The 14,053-nt window shown below is 40.8% G+C and overlaps 1 long non-coding RNA gene across 1 annotated transcript in view; it reads right to left on the reverse strand.

Annotated features, from left to right (window-relative positions):
* The window catches only part of LOC129526585 (uncharacterized), a 332,112-nt gene that overhangs the window by 163,933 nt on the left and 154,126 nt on the right, over positions 1-14,053 (reverse strand). Inside the window, exon 3 of the long non-coding RNA XR_008671252.2 lies at positions 1,231-2,151. This is a non-coding gene — a long non-coding RNA (uncharacterized lncRNA). The remainder of the gene's footprint in view (positions 1-1,230; positions 2,152-14,053) is intronic.

Here is a 14,053-nt window from a genome sequence, read left to right on the forward strand (position 1 = left end):
GCAACCTCCACCTCCTGGTTTCAAGTGATTCTCGTGCCTCAGCCTCCTGAGTAGCTGGGAGTACAGGCACATGCCACCATGCCCGGCTAATTTTTGCATTTTTTTTTTTGGTTTTACCATGTTCGTCAGGCTGGTTTCAAACTCCTGACTTCAAGTGATCCACTCGCCTTGGCCTCCCAACGCACTGGGATTACTGGTGTGAGCCATCGCGCCCAGCCAATATCTAATATTTAATGAGCACTTTCAGCATATTGTCTGCTGAATATATGAACGGGTAATGCACAGGACTAAGCATTTTAAATATGTTATCACCTTTGTCCCTCCAAATAACCCACAAAGTACTATTTATAGCCATATTTTACCAATGAGAACACTGAGCCACCAAAAAGTTAAGTAAAGTACTCATGGTCATACATTTAATAAGAGATAGAAATGGGAGACATGTCCAGAAATCTGCTGCCATGTTCCCTAATATGCCTCTCAAACATCACCAGTGTTCTGAATACCTGCTGCAGTCCATCAATGCCTAGACTAGCCTATACATTTACACCATTTTTCTAACCAGTAGAATCTTGTTAGAAAAATGGTGTATTATATTACCATCTTTATTTTTGTTTATGGAGAATACTAGTTACTTAAAAATTTCTGAGTATTCAACCATGAGAGGTCTCACAGGCCTTTAGCGGAACTGAGTTGTGCATTGGGTCTGCTCTTTGGTTTTCACGCCTATGTATTAACTTTGTAAAACATTTTTTGATTCTTCCAGATACTTGTAGCTAGATTGGTATCCCAAATGAAACATTCAGCAGCATCTTCAACGCATTTGGGTAGAGTACTAAACTAGGCTCCTGTGTTTCCCACACAAACATTCACCCCCTATTTTCACTTTCTGGCTGAATTTTATCTGTTAAGCAAGTCAAGACTGGCTTAATGTTTTTGCAGATAATCCTACTTGCAGCAATGTTAACTCTTCACTCAACCTTATTACCTGAAGAACAAGCAGAAGGAGGCAAATTCAATTGAGATAATTTCTTCGATTTTTAAAAAATTCTAAGCACATCACTAGCCTTTCCATTTTAAAAATCATTAACCTTATGCTGATACAATAATTACATCACTGTTGCTTTTTCAAAAGCCACATTATTAATTCTAATTTGCTACTGCTGGCCAGAGGTAAAAGGTTTAGAGCTAATGGAGGCAATTGAAGATTTTTCAAGAACAAAATCTTACCTGCATATATTGCTGGAACTGAGCTGATGGGATTTGTCTCTTGCTCCAGATGTTTTGAAAATACCTTTTCTTCTCAAATGTTTTCTCCATGCACTCTTCTTCCTGATTTGGTCTGATGATGGACTGCAGGTTGTAAAATTGATGAATGTCTCCCTTTTTCCATTCTCTCACCAGATGAACTGGCCAAACATAAGAGCTTTGAGAAATTGATATGTTTTATTGTTCAGATAAAAAGGGGATCTTCTTGTCAAATTCTTTTTCCATAGTAATTCCTTCCAGGATGAGATCATTGTCTGTATTTATCTTAATCAGTCCTCTACTTTAGTAGGTAAATTTGATAGTAAATTAAATATAATGACAGAATTCTGTCATTCACAACATGTCCTTCATACTCCAGTGTGTTTGGGAAAACAAAGATCTGGGATATATAGTACTTCGGGATTCCCGTCGATTGAGTGTTACAGAAGATTCCATGGGCATCATTCATAATATTAAAAAGTCTTGCCACACTCAAAACACCATGAACTTGGAAACAAGCTCAAGGATCCTCATTCCTAAGATGTAAATCTTTTCTAACCCTCAAATGCTCTCAAATGTGTCCGCTGCTCTCCTCTTTTCTTCTTAGACTTTTTAAAATAAACAAATGATACATCCTTTAAAAAAAACCTACCCCAAACCTCTAGATTTATGTCTCTCTTACTCTGCTAAACTTTACTCTCAAGTGTTGCCAGTAGCAAATACAATAACTCTTTCAGCAGCAAATGCTTCTCCCTTCATAGATACAGCAGTCGAAAAGCACCAGCATCAGGCAGGTGACATCAGGCAGGGGGCTTGCATGAGGGCAGCAAGTCTGGAGGAAAGCCCAGGCTCTGTGTAGAGGAACACCACTCCTCAGCCACAGCCAGTGTTGCCAGGTGAGCACTGAAATAAAGCATGAAAAAATAAATATTAACTTTTACAGGAAAGATCATGATTTTTTGATACCTGGCTTAAATTTTAAACATTCTGTAATCCATACACATACCAAAAAGTTCCTATGGTCTAAACGTGCTGTCTGTGTGTGGCTTATGCTGTCAGTCTGATTTTCTGATTACCTCTCCTCACCGCAGTAGACCATACTCCCTCCCTCTCCTGAATTCTCATAGTACTTTATACCTCCCTTTTTTTTTGCTTCCCATACTCTGCCTTACTGTTGCGGTAAAATGTACTTTTTATCTGTATGCCTCTGCATTAGTAAGAAAGCAATCAATCAATAGCTGGCTTGAGTATCAGGATATTTATCATGCACCATAACAGATATTCCATGGTAGGGTACCTCCAGTTTGGATCATTTGAACAACTTAAAGGTAGCATCAAGAACCCAGATTATTTCCACATTTTTGCTACCCTGTTGGCTTATCTGAAGGCAAGCTCTCCTCTGGAGAGCAAGTGAATATTGCATTTCCAGGCACACAATTCAAAAATAAAAATATCTTGCATTTCTGTGGGTTTCTTTAGGTCAATGAGAAAACATTTCCCAGAAGCCTCTGCAGCCAACTTGACCGATATTTCCTTGGCTAGCATTGAATCACATAACCTCAGCAAACCAATCACATATTTACCAGTACAAGTTTAGCCTCATCTAAGTCATGCGGTAAAGGAGGAGCCATGAGAACAAAATTGGCATCTTCCAGCAGAGAAGTAAAGTAATGCCTGCATGGAATTTAACCAACAGTTTCTGTGACAATCTCTTATCAGACTATAAATTTCTTGGGAATAAAGATTATGGTTGTGAGTGCAATCGTTCAAGAAAGAGTGGTAAGATCTTAAAGTAAAGCAGTAGGATGGTGACAATGAATTAATTCACTGCCAGTGCACTTCAGCACATAATGCAACATCCAATAAAGATTAAGTAAATATTAGATTAAACAGATTTCAGAATTCTCTAAATAGAAGTATATCCAGGGCACTATAAGTGAAAAAGGGAAGAAAGCGGTAACTGTCTGTCTGGGTCAGGGAAGTCTTTACCGTGGAGGTAATGCACCAAAACCAACAGTTATCCAGAGTGGTATCCGTTGCTAAATGAATCTATTATTCTTCCACTATTGTTGCCAGGTGGCATTATTAACACACATGTCAAGTGTACTGCAAAGTCACAGCAAGAATTTACTATTCTTCTGTTGATCTTCACTAGGATCACAAAATTTGAACGTATCTCTTGCTCTAAAATAATTTTAACAACAGGAAAGCAAAGTCACAGCCTACCTGTGTTCCAAACAGTAAGGTCTTATGACCTTTGCATGTTACAAAAAGGTAAATCAATAAGCCTGGAATATGCTTAATATTCCTTAAATACCTGTCCTGCCCATCTCTAAATGGAAACATCTTGAAATACAGTTTTGGGGGGTTTTTTTTGGCTTTCAGAGTGCAGAGGTTTTTCATTCCTTGCCTCCAGCTTCCCCCACACTCTCCATTTTATCCCAGATTGATATGAATAAAGATTGCCACTTCACTTCAGCCTTGCATTTTTCTTCTGAATGATACTAGAATTAGGTAATCAGATCAATTTATTGTTAATCTGGAGGAATTTTCTTTCCAATGAGACTTGTCAGATCCATTAGTGTCCTTTGAAATCACTGTAATTGACCCAGCAGAGGCAAAATGGGAAATGGCACCTGTCTGCTCACAGTGAAGGCAATCACGACAAAACAGGCGCTATCGAAAGCAGGAATCATGGCTCCTTTCCCCTCTCAGAGCACTTGTATAGTGGCGGATGCAACTAGAACCTTAGAAGCCTCCCTAACTCGGGTGCCAACTGTAAAGGCGTCCCCATGAAACAGTCTATGGATAACCAGTAAAGAGGAAAAGGAATGGCACACAGACAAGAACCAAAGCCACTGCCAACAGACTCATCTGAGCACCAGGCTGGCAGCCATTCATCCAGTGGAGGACATTTTGAATTTCCCAGCCATCCCAGGGCATCAACTGACACTACATGAGATGGAGGAAGTGCCTGGTTAAGAATTATGAGAAATCAGACATTTGTGTTTCTTTAAACCAATATTTTTTGGGGTAGTTAGTTATAGAACAACAGGTAGCTGAAACACAGAGATCCTATAAGAGAAACTGTAAGGGGCCTGAGGCTGATACAGAGAGAGCCACTGGTCCTAGAAGCTGCCTCTCTTGCTCATATTCTAAAGACCTTCCTTTTCTATTTGCAGGATTTTAGTCTCACACTGTGAGGACAAAATATGTGTATGCCCCAAAAATTTGTATGTTAAAACCCCAATCATCAATACGATGATATTTGGAGGTTGGGCCTTTAGATGGTAATTAGAGCTAGATTAAGTTCTCAGGATGGAGCCCTCATGGTGGATTTAGTGCCCTTAAATTATAAAAACAGGAGGAGGCCAGGTGCAGTTGGTTCACATCTGTAATCCCAGTACTTTGGGAGGCTGAGACAGGAGGATTACTTGAAGTCAGGAGTTCGAGAGCAGACATGGCCAACATGGTGAAACCCTGTCTCTACTGAAATATGAAATTTGAAATATGAAATACTGAAATATGAAAATTTGCTAGGCATGGTGGCAGATGCCTATAATCCCAGCTACTTGGGAGGCAGAGGCAGGAGAATCACTTGAACCTGGGAAGCAGAGATTGCAGTGAACTGAGATCACGCTACTACACTCCAGCCTGGGTGACTGAGCAAGACTCCATCTAAAAAAAAAAAAAAAAAAAAAGCTGAGAGATAAGATTTATTTTTCTCTTTCCATCATGTGAGGGAACAACAAGAATCTGGCCATCTGCAACCTGGAGGAGGGCCCTCACCAGAACCCAACCATGCCGGCAGCCTGAGCTCAGACTTCCCAGCCTCCAGAACCATGAGAAATAGATTTCTGTTGTTTATAAGTCATCCAGTCTGTGGTACATTTTTGTAACAGCTCACATGGGCTAAGACACCAGTAAGTCCTTTTTGGCTCAAGATGGCTTCTGGTTTTTTTTACTAATTAAGCAACGTGAGGAAGTGACAGAGTTCAGGTAAGTAAGCTCAGCTCTGGATATTGGTTATAATCTTTGGGGCTGCGAGAGTAAAGCAGGCTCCATCCCAGAAGGGTCCAGGATACTGGTTCCAAGCCAGAAGGGAGCTGAGGAACAGAACAGAAGCCCACAGTGGCTCTAGGAGAGGCAGGCAGACAATGCCAAATCCAAAACCTAAGGCAGCAGCTGCTCAGATCTCCCAGACCTAAGTCCTGCCACTGGGGAGCAGCGCTGAAGCTACATGTGGAGAGGAAGTGATCCTGATAGCATCAGGAAGACAGACAGACAGCTCTAGAGGCAGACAGGGATGGACATAGCCCAAGTCCTTGTTTGCTTCAGCCCAATTCCCTCCCTGTGGAGCTATGTGTGCATGATGAGTTTGAGCAGCAAGTGAAACAGAACGAGAGGGAGGAAAGGAAAGGAAAGTAGAGAACTGAAGTATCTCAGAACCACCTTTCCCAGCGTGGGCTTTATTTTATGTCTATGTATTATAATTCCAGGTACAAGTTTGAGCAGCTTAGAGTCCAAGAGCATTAAGTGGCAGGAGAGAACAGACGGAGTAAGCTTGGATCTGACATAAGCACCAGCTTGTGGTCATCCTGTATGCATCTGATGACCCACTGGATAGACAGAGCCACTTCACAGGAAGTGAAGGTCCACATGGGTTGATGGAGTTGTTGGCAGATGAAGAGAACTCTAACTCAGAGCTGGAATTGAGAGAGAAGCCCTGTAGCAATTAGGAAGAGCTCGGTTATGCTGTCATGACAAATAACTCAAAAATCTCTTGGCTTACAATGGTAAGGTTTACCTCTCACTCACACTATGTCTATTGTAGTAGACAATAAATCTCTGTTCACCACAGTCACTCAGGGACTCAGGTCTTGGGAAGATCCATCCTGCCATAGCTCTGTGGTTGCAGAAGCAGAGAGAAAATGGTACCCAACATGTTAGAGGCTCTGCCTAGCTATGACACACCACTTTTGCTTCTGTTGCACAGGCCAAAGTAAGTCACATGGCCATACATGCATTAAACAAGGTAGGGCTGTATAATCCTTCGACACAGGGGGATTCTAACATGAGTGAAGAATAAAAGCCTATTACATGATCGGGCCTAGAGGAAAGACCCCAGACACAAAAGCTAAGGTGCTGAGCATATTGTCATGTCAATGATTCCAGTGTGTGAAGGGGCCAGACATGTGATTGCATCTATAGTGTTAGGGCCACAGAAAACAGGTGAAAACAATTCATGAAGTCAAAATTGAATAATAGTAATAGAAGCTGCCATCTATTGACTCTCCTCTGTTTTTGAGCCAGACTCTTTTTATGCACAATTTTAATCCTCATCGTATGAGGATCATTTTATCTTCACAAGAATTCTACTAGGGGTCAGAAAGATTATATCACCTGACCTAGGTCAAAGTCCTAGAAAATGGCAGAGCCAGGATTTGAGCCCACTCTGGTGACTTCCAAACCCCATGATCTTTCTGCTCCTTCCACAATACCATTCCATCTGTCTTGCACAACTGCAGTCAGGGCCAACCACAAGCCACATGTGATCGGACCTGTCAAATCAGTGGCCTGAAATCTTTTGCAAAGATGTTCACATCAGAATCTTCAGTTTGGTGTGAGTGTACAGTATTGTGCATGAGACAGGAAGGGCCCATAGGAGGAGCTTAAAATCAAGTTTGTTCTCCAAATGAAAACCCACTACCCAGTCCTTATACCTATATCAAGACCTAAATGCAACAGAAACCAGCATCTAAGGAGTTATTTGTGGCAAATCAGTTTCAAACTTTTCTCTTTCATGCCTTATGGAGAGTCCAGTGAGCCCTATAGCAACAACAACAAAAAATCCCCAAGTCGGATTGCACTGCAAAGGAGCAGCTGTGAAGGCTTCCGTCACACATAGATTATCATATTCACAGCCTTCACTGATGAGCCGAGGGGATTTCACTTTGTTAGACTATTTAAGATTCACTCAGAGCATCATTTCTGCTGAACTGCACACCCATAATGCAGGTAGTCACTCTTCTCCTTCATGTCTGCTTGTACTTGTTCATTTCATGTAAGCCTCTTGCCTTATAGAGTTCAAATTAAAATGCTATTTGTTATTAAGCATTAAAAATACTCTCATACTATGAGAAATAGTAGTTTAATCTGGAGATCATTGAGTGGCTTCTGGTTCCCCAGCTAAAGAAATCAAGCTCCACAGAGAACACACACATCACTTTGGCACATGCCCCAGCCTTTCTCAGAGCACATCTGAATTGTCCACTTTTTGTTGTATAATACAAACCAATAAAAATCTTCTTGGAAGAAGACTTTGGTCACCTCTTGATGTGTATCTCTCTAGGAGTTCAAGGAATTTTCAGGAAAATGCAACATCTCACTGAATGACCCAGAAACATTCAGCAACATTAAACAAGCATTTAACAACATTAAATGCGGTTTTCTGTACCACATATTATGCTGTCATATGCTCAGCATTAGACAAACAAAAGTAGATGAGACATTATGCCTGCCCTTAAAAGACTCTGTTTGGAGGGGTTATAAACAGACAAACACTGTGCTGCAGAAATAACACAAGGTCCAAAGAGACACTATAGGAAACACCAATGTCTATAGCTTACTTCTCCTTCTTTGCAAAATTTGTAAGCCAAATTAAAATGACCACCTTCAAATAAAACAGAGGAGATTTTTGACTACATGATGCCAAACAATTAGAGATCTACATTCAGTGAAGGGCGGCACAGTCTGATTGTTGTGTGTAGACTGTGCTGCTGCCACATCGGATGTGCTTTTTAGATGCTGCTAAATATTTCCCTAATAATGAGTTAATTGAAAAAAAAAAAACAGTAAGCCAGGCATGGTGGCTCATGCCTGTCATCCCAGCACTTTGGGAGGCCAAGGGGGGGTGGGGGTGGGCAGATCACCTGAGGTCAGGAGTTCGAGACCAGGCTGGCCAACAGGGTGAAACCCTGTCTGTACTAAAATATACAAAAATTAGCTGGGCGTGGTGGCAGGTGCCTGTAATCCCAGCTTCTCAGGAGGCTGAGGCAGGATAATTGCTTGAACTTGGGAGGCAGAGGTTGTGGTGAGCCCAGATCACATCACTGCACTCCAGCCTGGGCGATAAAGTGAGACTCTGTCTCACAAAACAAACAAACAAACAAACAAAAACACAACATACCAGTTTCAGCTTGGACACATAGGGAGCTAGAAAGAGCATCCAAACTTAAACACTAGAAAAGCTGCAAATTACCAACTCCTCCTAAGCCCATCAGAAACGTTTAGATGGTAGTAAATATAGACAAGGTGATATCTAAGGAGAGACTTGAACTGCAGGGGAAAAAACAGTCTCCAAGGTTTTGTTTTAAAAAGAAAATAGTTTAAGGCAAAAATGGTAACAATATTCTGGCTGTTTATGTAATAGGAAAGTATATGGCAACAGTAGCACAAAGGATGGACATCGGGAGGATGGGAGGTAGGTATCATTCTAAACATGCACCGATGCCTCCACCTAATGCCTCACGCCTCAATCCTCAGAACATGTGAATATAATGAGATGTTGCTTCTGTGACTGTTACCTTATATGAACAGTTGACCTTCACCAGCTTCCACTCATTATTCAGGTGTAGCTTATCTAATCACATAAGCCCTTAAAAGCTGAGAACATACTCAGACTGGGAAGGAAGTTAGAGGCATTTAAAGTGTGAGAAGGACCCGATGTGCCATTGCTCCTTTGAAGATGGAAAGGATGCATGAGAAGGAAAGCTAGTGGTCTTGAGGAGTTGAAGACAGCCCCAGATGACAGCCAGCATGGAAACAAGGGCCTCAGATCCATAGCCAGAGGGAACTGGATTCTACTAACAGCCTGAATGAGCGTGTAAGAAGATCCCTCCCTAGAGCCACCAGATAGACGTTCAGCTCAGGCAAGACTTCAGGTGTGTGACCATTAGCAGAGAACCCAGGCAAGCCCATCCAGACTTCTGATTTACAGAACAATAAGATAATAAACAGGTGTAGTTTTATGCTGCTATGCTTGTGGCAACGCTTTACAGAGAAACAGAAAACTAAGGCATGTCCAATCAATGCAGACAAAGAAGAAACAAGGTTAAGAAGTAAATGGAGAAGTTTCCCAAAAAAATCATCTAAGGAAAAAGAAAGTTTTTTGAGCCATAGGGGATGTTGCTGTGGCAAGCTGGGAGTAGCAATAGGGAAGGACATGTGTGTTAGCCAAGGGGCAGTGTCCCTGCTCATTTCTTTCTACCGCAATCAATAGGCAAGAATAATCCACTTGCACATCCACGTGTGGCTTCCTTCCTATTTCCAATACTCAATAGAGTCTCTGTTGTAAGAAAGGTGTTCCCACACTCAAAAGAATAAGGCCAGGTTGAAAAGGAAACCTCAGTTGAGAACTGAGCTCTGATTTTTTAACTTGCCCAAATTCCTATCTAAGGGGTCTAGGGAGTCATGCCTTACAAACCATAAATTCTCATCAGATGGGCTTTATTTAACCCTTTATATTGTGACTTACTCTCCAGTCTGACTCTAGCATAACATCACGTGACAAAGAAGAAAGTTGAAATTATTTTACCCCAAAACATGTTTCTTTGCCATATTTTGAAATGGTCCTGCAAAGCTGTCCTTGGTGGAGGGACAGGTGCATTTGTAAAGAATCTCTATTAACGTAGCCAGATCTTTTCTTCCAGGCCCTCCCAATCCTGAAAAGATTAAGTAAGAGTTTAGCACCTTTTAAAGGTCTGAATAGGAAACATTTGTCATCTATTATCTCTAAGGGCAGCCACTATAAGACTTCAAAAGAACCTTGGTCTCCACAATATTTTATCTTAACCGGAACATTTCCTTTCTAATCAATCCAAGGTCTTTAGACAAACTCAACCAATTGTCAATCAGAAAATGTTTTAAGGCCGGGCACGGTGGCTCACACCTGTAATCCCAGCACTTTGGGAGGCCGAGGTGGGCAGATCACAAGGTCAGGAGATCGAGACCATCCTGGCTAACACAGTGAAACCCCGTCTTTACTAAAAGTACAAAAAAAAAAAAAATTAGCCGGGCATGGTGGCGGGCACCTGTAGTCCCAGCTACTCGGGACGCTGAGGCAGGAGAATGGCATGAACCTAGGAGGTAGAGCTTGTAGTGAGCCGAGATTGCAACACTGCACTGCAGCCAGGGCAACAGAGCAAGACTCCATCTCCAAAAAAAAAGGGAAGAAAGAAAATAATTTACCTATACCCAGGAAGCACCCACTCCCCACGCCCTGAGTTGTCCCACCTTTCTGAACCAAATCAATGTATTTCCTAAATGTATATTTGATTGATGTCTCACACCTCTCTAAAATGTATAAAATCAAGCTGTACCCCGACCACCTTGGGCACATGTTCTCAGGACCTCCTGAGGGCTGTGTCATGGGCCCTGGTCACTCAAATTTGGCTCAGAATAAATCTCTTCAAATATTTTACACAGTTTGACTCTCTTCATCGACAGAGTGTTTGGATTTAACTTTTTTACCATGAACTTTTTAATAGAAAAGAAATAGCTACTCCATAAATAATGTTGAAACTTTTATTCAAGCGTTGATAAAGGTAAAATTTCCTTCCAGTTGTGTTGAATCTAGGTAGAGCCAACACAAATTACTGCTACCACGCTGCCTAGGATTTTTTCCCAACAAAATCAGTGTCATGGTTTTTGAAGTGCACACACACAATTCAGTGCCACAAAGATCCTGGCCACTCAGAAATGTAGCTGGTGCTATTTCCAAGCTAACTGGTGACTGGTTTTACACAATATGCTGAACTTAATTATTTGAAAACAATGTTCTGTATAATACTGTAATGGTGGCTACATGACATTATGCAGTTGTCAAAATCCAAAGCATATACAACACAATGAGTAAACCCTAATGTCAACTACGGATTTTAGTTTGTAATAATGTATTACAATTGGCTGACCCATAGTAAGAAATACAACTGCAGTAATCCAAAATGTTAATAATGGGAGAGGGAAGAAAAGGAGCAGGAAGTGTATAGGAACTCTCTGTACTTTCTGCTCATTTTTCTGTTAATCTAAAACTTCTCTGAAAAGATAGTCTATTAATATTTTTTAAAGTCCAGATTAAGATAACAGCTCCAGTCTTCTTCAGAGACCCATGAAAGTTCCCCTCTCCCTGCATGTAGGCACACACACAGAGGCAGGAAAATACTGAGCACAGGACAATGTCGGCTTTGATGAGACTGTCCCGCCTTGCTGGTCAGAAGAAACAGATTGACAGCCAGACACCTCACTTGAATCATCAAAGAACGGCCCTGGGTTTTACTGATTCTGGAGGATGCAACATCAATAGTCCAGACTCTTCATATTTTCAGTGGCTTCAACAATGTGGCAGGAAAGCACACCGCTAATTAAGAGGTGAAAAGCTGCACAATGAAGAAACACTGAAGGGCAAACACCATTGAGTTAATCAGAGAATGTTCCTGACATGAAGCCATTTTCCAGTACTTCTATTTCTGTTCATGCCTAAGCTAACAAGAAAATTATTAAATGTAAAATTCACCCTTTTCCTTGGAATAAAATTGTGGCCCCCTTGGCTTTACGGAAAAGGGGAGAAAATCACAAGTAATAGTGAAAGAATAAACAGACCACAGAAAGTAACTACTCTGAGTTTTCAAGGCAAATGTTTCCTTTTGAGAAATATTTCTTCCAAGAAAAAAAATTATCAGAGAAAAATTTCTGATCAATTCCATAAATCGATTTCAAGAGAGGTTTACATACATGAAGCATAACAAAATTTAAATCTTGAAAGACATGAATAGCAGAATTTAAAATGTTTTTGGTGCAATGAACAGTAGACTATGAGGCAGAAAACAAAATGTATTACTTAAAATATTAACTCAAGAAATCTTCCCAGAACATAAAGACATACAAAAAAGTAATACTGAAAAGAAGCTAAGAGTATGATGAAGGATTGATTCATGAGATCTAAAACAGGTAATCTTCTGGAAAGAAGAGAACAAAGCAGAGAGAGAATAAGCAATAAATCATATAAGAACATTGCTTAGGAGGAAGAAAATTTCAGACTCACAGGGTCCACTGACAACCAAGCAAAACAAAATAAAACATGTACAAGTAGGTATGTGTGTTAATTTCCTAGTTTCTAAGAAAAAGAAAATATTTTATAAGCAGTCAAGAAGACAGATACAAAGAAGAAGAAAAAAAACTGAAAGAAAACAATTACTCACACACACACACACAAAATGAAACTTGTTTTGACACCAAAACTGCAGTAACACTAAATGGCCTTATATTTGAGTTTACTAGATAGCTTTCATAGATGAGATTCAGTCAGCAAATTTATTTTGTGCAAAAATTCCAAGCTCTTTGAAAAATGAAAAGTTCTGAAGCAAGCTTACATTCCCTGTGATGACACTGGCAAAGCAGGGGCTGAAAAATTAAAAGAGCCATCTAGATATTTATCCCTCTTCAAAATTTTGTCATTAGTCAATTACATGGGATTTTATTTTGTATTTTATTTATTTATCAACTTTTAGGTTCAGGGGTACTTGTGCAGGTTTGTTACGTAGGTAAACTGTGTGCTGCAGGGGTTTGGTGTACAAATGATTTTGTCACCCAGATAATAACCAATAGGTAGTTTTGAAGTCTCCAAAGACAATGCAGGTGGGCTGGGTGCAATGGCTCACACTTGTAATCCCAGCATTTTGGGAGGCCAAGGAGGGCAGATCACCGGAGTTCAGGAGTTTGAGACCAGCCTGGCCAACATGGGAAAACTTCATCTCTACCAAAAACACAAAAATTAGCCAGGTGTGGTGGCACGTGCCTGTAATTTCAGTACTTGGGAGGTTGAGGCAGGAGAATCACTTGAAGCCCGGAGGCAGAGGTTGCAGTTAGCTGAGATCGCACCATTGCACTCCAGTCTGGGCAACAGAGCAAGACTCTAAAACAAACAAACAAAACAACAGCAACAACAACAAAAATAATGCAGCTGTCTATAGAAGAAATGGTATGGGGCACTTTACAAAATCCTGGATTTGGAGTCAAAAGACTACCAACAAGTCCAAACGTGCCTTCTCTGCCTACCAGTTATGTGACTTCTAGCAAATTTCTTTTTGTCTGGGGACTTTGATTTCCTCCACTATGATGTGGGCATTATGATTGGTTCAGTGGTCCATGTGATGCCACTAGCAATGCACTTCTATTAGGATGCATTAAGAGAACAAAACTGCTAACAGATCCAAGAAAGTGACAAGGGATTAGAAGGCTATTTTCTAATCAAACTTGGAGGGTATTCTCAGTCTGTTTAGGCTGCTATAACACAGTATCATAGACTAGGTGGCTTATACACAACAGACATTTATTTCTCACAGCTCTGGAGGGTGGGAAGTCTAAGATTAGGGTTCCAGCAGATTCAGTGCCTGTTGAGGACCTGCTTGCTGGTTCATAGACAGACATCTTCTCCTTGCTCTGGTTCATAGATGACAACTTCTTGTGATATTCTTACAGCAAGCTAGTGGTGAGAGATCTCTCTGGGGCCTTTTTTTATAAGGGCACAAATCCCATTTATGAAGGCTCTGCCTCATGACCTAAGCACCTCCCAAAGGAGCCACCTCCTGACCTATCATCTTGGAAGTTAAAGTTTCAATGTGAATTTTGGTGGGACACAAACATTCCGACCCTAGCAGGGTTAATCATGGAATCCAGATATTGAAAGGATCCACAAGATACTCTACTAAGTGCTGATTTAAAAAGAAGCATTATACTGCCCTATGTA

Source organism: Gorilla gorilla, chromosome 15 (assembly GCF_029281585.2).
Source record: "Gorilla gorilla gorilla isolate KB3781 chromosome 15, NHGRI_mGorGor1-v2.1_pri, whole genome shotgun sequence".
Lineage (NCBI taxonomy): Eukaryota > Metazoa > Chordata > Mammalia > Primates > Hominidae > Gorilla > Gorilla gorilla.